The following is a 7,298-nucleotide window of genomic DNA, read 5'->3' on the forward strand; positions in this document are numbered from 1 at the left end:
GGGGGCATGGACTGGAGTGACAGGAAGGAAAGAGACACATCAGTGTCAGGTAACTAATTAGAAGTGGGTGGTAAAAGAGCAAATGGCTGGGCTGGGAAGGTGGCTCAGTGGTAGAGTGTTTGCCTTGCATGCATGAGGCCTTGGGTTCGATTCCTCAGTACCACATAAACAGAAAAAGCCAGAAGTGGTGCTGTGGCTCTAGTGATAGAGCACTAGCCTTGAGCTGAAGAGCTGAGGTACAGCACCTAGGCCCAGAGTTCAGGCCCCATTAGCGACAAAAAAAGAGAGAGAAAAGTCAAGCTAGAAGGACTGGGTTTGAGTCTTGGCTGGCTGACTATTGAGTTAAATGATGGCATTCCCCACTAGGGAATAAGTGTCAGAAAAAGGCCAATGGTAGACAGGGAGTTCCTAGGATGCCATTGGAGTCAAGCTATTCAACACACAGCTGAGAAGCTGGGTTTGGAGTTGAGAACCAACTTCTAGGATGGAGACATGGACTTGAGAGCCATTGGCAGGAAGGTGGAAGAGTCAGTCCTGGAAGTGATGATCTGGTTTGAAGATGAGATGCACCCCCACAGGCTCATGTGTGAACACTTGGGCCTCAGCTAGTGTGGTATTTTTGGACATTCTGGAAACTTTAAGAGGAGAGATATATCTGGAGGAATTAGGCCACTGAGAGTGTCTTTGAAGGGATATGCTCTGATCGCAGCACCTTCCTCACTCACTCTTTATTTCCTGTCCACCATGAGACGAAAGGCTCTTCCATCACATGTTCCGAGTAGGAACATGTGACATTCTGCCCAAACTCATGGGGCCATGGACTGAAGCCTATGAAACTGAGCAAAACAAATCATTCCTTCCTTCAGTTGTTCTTTTTTCTTTTCTGGTCCTAGGACTTGAACCCAGGACTTGGACTCTGTCCTTGAGCCTCATTGTGCTCAAGGTTAGCGTTCTACCACTTGAACCACAGTGCTGCTTCCAGCTTTATCTGAGTAGTTTATTGGAGATAAGAATCCCATGGACTATTCTGCCCCAACTGGCTTAACACCACGATCCTCAGCTCTCAGCCTTCTGAGTAGGTTGGATTATAGGCGTGAGCCCCTGGTGCTTGGCTCCTTCAGTTGTTCTTTTAGGTGTTTTGGTCACCCTGAGGCAGGAAAATAGAGCAAAAGTTAAAGAGGGCTTTGTGGTCAGAGCCACTTGAATTAAAGAGGACATGAGGCTCAAAAACGATGACACGTACACAGCTGGGTGCTTGGCTGACCTTAAACAACCTCTTCCTGTAAATCTCGAATTAAGGCTTCATGTTCATGCGCCACATATCATTAATATCATTATAACAGAATGCATTGTGGGAAAGGGCATGTGTAGTTGAAAAACTATTATATAACCACAGCTTGTCACTCAACACTCTCTATCTTGGAGGGCCCCTCCTGTGGGAGAACCTTTTAACCCTTGCTGCAAGTGATATCAGGCTTAAATTGTCCCAGATGCCAGTCCTCAGTGCCTTGAGCTCTCCTGCTTTATTCCCACTTTATTCTTACTTATGTGGGTAGGTCTTGCTCAGTTCTTTGTTGAAGATGCTAAGAAGCTGGGGCAACACTAAGACTTACTGAGCCACACAAATACCTGAAAGGAACTCATACAAGTGGCTGAGTGGGATGCCCAGGAAAGCTATTTGATGAACAGCAGCTACAGCTAGTCAAGGAACGTGTCATCCTCCAATTCCCAATAGAGAGACAAAAGACTTATGCAAACTGGGTCCTATCGTAATTTTTAAGTGCTCTACTTTTAATGGTGTAAGAAAAGTGTTTAATTATAAGCACTTTATTAAACTTCAGTCGATGATACCTCAGTATCTAGATGATACCTCCCATCTAGATGGTTTTTTTGTGGGAACAAATGTCTGTTGTGTCTGTGGCTCATGCCTGTCAAGTAGTAGCCGCTGGCTATGCACATGAAAGCCAAGCAAGAGTAAGCCCAAGAAGCAAGGTGCTGGTGGCTCATGCCTATAATCCTAGCTCCTCAGGAGGCTGAGATCTGAGGATCGCAGTTCAAAGCCAGCCCAGGCAAGAAAGTCTGGGAGATTCTCATCTCCAATAAACTATCAGAAAACCAGAAGTGGCGCTGTGGCTCAAGTGGTAGAATCCTTGCCTTGAGCTGAAGAGCTGAGCGACAGTGCCTGGGCCCAGAGTTCAAGCCCTACACCACCACCACCACCAACAACAAAAAAAGAGTAAGCCCAAGGCTCTGAGTACTGTAAAAACAAACAAACATCAAATGAATGATGAATGAGTAAAATAACTAATGGATAAATTATGAAATATATACGCTTTACCATTTTATCCACTTTAAGTGCACAGTTGAGTGTTGTTAAGAATTTACACATTCTACTCAGGAAGCTGAGATATGGGGATCATAGTTTGATGAAGCCAGCCCAGGCAGGAAAGTCTATGAGACTCTTATCTTCAGTTAAACACACACACACACACACACACACACAAACACACACACACACACACGAACATACACATCGTACACCATCACTACATGACCATACTTAATTTTCAAAACTTCTTTTTGTGCAAAACTTGCTAAGCTGTGTGTAGACACAGAAGTTAGAAAGACAAGGCAGCTTCAAGGCACACTGGCCACTAAGCTGTTTGATTGGGAATGAAGCACTTACAGGGTTATCAAAGCATTGAAAATTGCTTCTTACATGCTTCAGTGGCCAAAGAGTCAAGTGGGATATTTGTTTCCAATTTTTGAGTTAACCTTTTTGTTTAAAATGTACTTATCAGTCACAGTTACCAGAATTCCTTGTAGAGAGCTTCAAAGTGAAACTGTAAACACATTTTTCATTTGCTTTTAAAAGTAGAAGGAATTCCACATAGTTTCTCTTCAGAGAGAAATGATAAATATTGCAAAATCACTTGGCAGAGAGAAGAGAATTTTTTCCAGAAAAATAATCTCTGAAAGTATTTTATTAAAAATATATTAGGAGGGGGATGGGAAGTGGGCTAAGTGGTAGAGTGCTTGCCTTGCATGCATGAGGCCCTGGGTTGGATTCCTCAGCACCACATAAGCAGAAAAAAGCCAGAAGTGGTACTGTGGCTCAAGTGGTAGAGTGCTAGCCTTGAGCTGAAGAGCTGAGGGACAGCACCCAAGCCCAGAGTTCAAGTCCCAACCCCCTGCCAAAAAAAAATGTGTGTGTACATATATATATATGGAGGGACTGGGAATGTGGCTTAGTGGTAGAGTGCTTACCCAGCATGCATGAAGCCCTGTGGTTGATTCCTTGGTACCACATTAACAGAAAAAGTGACACTGTGGCTCAAGTGGTAGAACACTAGCTTTGAGTAAAAAAGAAGCTCAGGGACAGTGCCCAGGCCCTGAGTTCAAACTTCAGGATTGGCAATAAATAAATAAATAAACATATTAGGAGAATAAAAAATTAAACATGAGAACTAGGGTAAAGCATTTTTCCTAAAAATTAATATATAAGCCAAGTGCCAGTGGCTTACACCTGTAATCCTAGCAACTCAGATGGCTGAGATCAAAGGATTGCAGTTTGAAGTCAGCCTATATAAGAAAGTCGATAAGACATTTATCTTCAATTAACCACCAAAAAGTTGGAAGGGAAGGGAAGGCTCGCTCAAGTGGTAGAACACTAACTTTGAGTGAAAAAGTCAAGCAAAAGCATGGGGTCCTGAGTTCAAGCCCCAGTACTGGTATATACACACAAAAATTAATTAGTATGAATGGCTAACTGTATTAATAGATTCAACTATATTAGTAGATAAATAGATGTTATAGATTTAACTATCATTTAATTTTTTGAGACTAAGTGTACCAAAATAAAAATAATTGATGGATTATTGTGTAAAGGCATGGTAAAACATGTAAATTTTTTTTTTTTTTTTTGGTCGGTCGTGGGGCTTGAACTCTGGGCTTGGGCGCTGTCCCTCAGCTCTTCAGCTCAAGGCGAGCGCTCTACCACTTGAGCTACAGCGCCACTTCCAACATGTAAATTTTTTGTATACATGTTATGCAAATGTAATCCCCAAACTAAAATAATGACAGTGCAATTTCATCTTTTCCTCAATCTTGTCTGTTCTCTTGTCTGACTTGTTAGTGAGCCTTGAAGCCTGGAGCTATTTTATACTGCTTCAAGGCAAAGCAATCAGGCCAGCAATGGAGGCAAGAATGTCTTATCTACTCTCTACTTTCCCAGGCTTAGAACACTTATGGAGTGTCATAAAAGACATACAGATAGCATGGGTGGCTCTCACCTACAATCCAATTATCTAATCAGGAGGCTGAGATCTGAGGATCATGGTTCAAAGCCAGACAAGATGGAAAAGTCCCCGTGAAACTCTTATCTCCAATTAGCCACTCAAAAACAGGAAGTGGCGCTGTAGCTCAAATGGTATGCCCAGGCTGAGTTCAAACCCCACAGCCAAAAAAAAAAAAAAGAGGTACAGACCCTATTACTAATAGTTGTTCAGCAGGAATAAATGACCAACTTAATTGGAACCAAAGAATTCAGAAGTAGGGACTCACTTGTACCAAATGACTTAAGAAGGAAAACTCATTGGATTTGATAGTAGACTTCTGAGAGAACAGTCTTTATGAGAGATGAAGCAAATTGCAGAAGCTGCAGAATGAGACACAGAGATTGTATCCACTCTAACAGCCTGATGGCGAAGGGAAAGAGCATGATGAGGCAGGGGCTGGCGGCTCAGCAGGTCAAACAGGCCTTCATTTCCCTTCAGGCAGGAGAGCTTGAGCTTGTTACAATGTGGGAAAGAAATGCTAGTTACTGGGAGATGATGGATGGGGCCAGAGAAAGGGGAGAGGGGAGGAATCAGCCTGGGGCAGGGCAAGGGGACATCGTACATTCCAGAACACTGGGAAAGGAGTCTGGCTCAGAGCAGGTGCCCAGGCTGGGGATACTCAGCCTGACTGACACCCCTGTTGCCTGAGAAACCAATAAGGGCAATCATTAAATGAGATAATCTGAACGTAGTTTGTGAACTACCCATTGGCCATAAATGTGGGGACTTAGAGTTACTCCTTCGCTGTCTAATATAGAGTCAATGTTGGCTCAAGCACCTATAATAGGAGAAGCGTTTGTAAGCAGTGTATAGAGTCTTAGGGGCATAAATGATTCACACACATATCCCATTATCGTCATGCAATTTATTGACAAATTACAGGTAGAGTCTTTCTATTCTGATCATCTTGATTGTTTAACCCAATAATCACCAGTTTAAAAAATGTCTTCTGGCAGTTACTTCTGGCCCAGCATAGCTGGCTCCTTTCAGAGATCTGCTGGCCTCTGGGGAAGGGTGGTCAGGCTCTGGGTTGAGCCCTCCACTTCTGCTGTCTTTCCTCAGACTCTGAGGGCCTCCCTGAACTCTTCTATCTTCTGCCCAGCTCCAGTCATTGCTCTGCAGTTGATCACTCTCTTTCAAATCAGGTTGCTTCAAGGCTTCTCCTGGGCATTCCCTCTTCCATGAAGGCAGACTGGCTTGGGGAAGTGACCCACATGGAACTTTAAGATCTGGAAATGTTTCCCAGGGAACTATTCTGCCCTGGCACCTTTGGGAAGTCTACATGGACCTCAGAAGGTAGGGATGGAGGATACAGAGACCAGTATAAAACATTCCGCTTTGCAGAATTTAAAAAAAAAAATCAAGTTATCAAGAATGAGGAGGCAGTTTGCTATTCTGAACACAAGTGGTTTTTTTAAAAAAATATATTTATTAAGTAGTTGTACAAAAGAGTTTCAATTTCAGAAGTTAGGCAGTGAGTACAATTCATCTTGATTGATGTCACTTCTTTTCATCTCTACCCTCCAGTACGTAGTTCAATTTTTACATAATATAAAAGTATGCTGCCTATGCTAATAATGTCTAATGTTTCTTCTACTCCTTCCTGCAGTAGTTCCGAGGTCTGATGTTGAAGTCTTTAATCCATTTTGAATTGATATTAGTGCGAGGTGACTGGCGGGTTCAATTCTAGTTGTCTATGTCCCATTTTCCCAACACCATTTGTTGAAGAGGCTGTCTTTTTTCCCCAGAATAAATGTTTGGCTTCTTTGTCACCTATCAGATGGCTGTTAAGTAGAAGGCATTTGTTTCTGGTTCCAAACACATTTTATACATTCACTCCCAAAACTGTTTAGAATTTTGCTGACTTGACATTCAGAAAACCCACAAGATCCTAGAGCTGTTATATTATCTGAGTAGAAGTATAAAAGCAGAGCAGAGTTTCAGTAGAGGGGTGGTTAATGGCAGAACACCAGTGACCAATTAAAAAGCCAGAAAGAGAAAGTGTACTTATTGCTAGAGTGCTAGAGGGCCAGCCTTGAATGAAAAAGCCAACTGAGAATGTTGAGATCTGGAGTTCAAGCCCCAGCATGGGCACAAAATAAATGATAGATAGATGGATAGATAGTAGACAGGCAGATAAATGGCACAAAGAAAGAGACATACTTTGGGAGAGTTAAGACAAATACAGACAGATTCTTTGTAGTGATCCATTTACTATTAGCTAAACAAGGTGGCCATTTGAGGAGCTGTCTGGGAGGGCACCTCATGATGAGGGGTTTTGGCCTCTGTCCTAGGGAATTCACACTCAAGAGATTGCAAAGTGACATCTCTAGCCATAGACCTTGGACTTGCAGGAACTGGATGGCACCTGCCTCTGTGAGCATCTTACAATTGAACCAATGAGTAGTGAGCATCTTGCAACTGAACCAATGAGCATCTTGCAACTGAACCAATGAGCAGCGGGGAGGGGCCTTCTCCCATTCACCTGCTGGACAGCAAAACCAAACAAGGACCTGGAGTGAGGCTGGGTTTTTGTTACTGTTTGATCTTGCACATTGAGGACAAAAAGGGGGGAATTGGAAAGCACAGCATTTGGGGAGGTGGTGGAAGTATCGTGGGAAAATATTTCTACAGTTTCTACCCACTCAGCCTGACAAAGAAAGCTTGTGGCTTGACAGATTGCTCTGACTAAATGTGTCAGAGGGAGGAAAATCTCTCACTTGACTCTAAGAGTAACCCTTTCCACCATGACTCACTGAGGCCTGGGGCCTCCCTCCTCTCCTCTCCTCATCTACTTCCAGCACAGGAAGAGAAGTAGAGGACAGGTTTATAAACTGAGAAAACCGAGTGTCACGCTTTGTTTCCAGCATGGGAGTCATTTCTAGCTTGATCCCAGTGGGACTATCATATGGTCATTTCCGTGAACTCCCAAAACAGACATGGTACCACTGGGTGAGAGTT

Source organism: Dipodomys merriami, unplaced genomic scaffold (assembly GCF_024711535.1).
Source record: "Dipodomys merriami isolate MVZ:Mamm:240054 unplaced genomic scaffold, mDipMer1.0.p SCAF_7, whole genome shotgun sequence".
NCBI lineage: Eukaryota > Metazoa > Chordata > Mammalia > Rodentia > Heteromyidae > Dipodomys > Dipodomys merriami.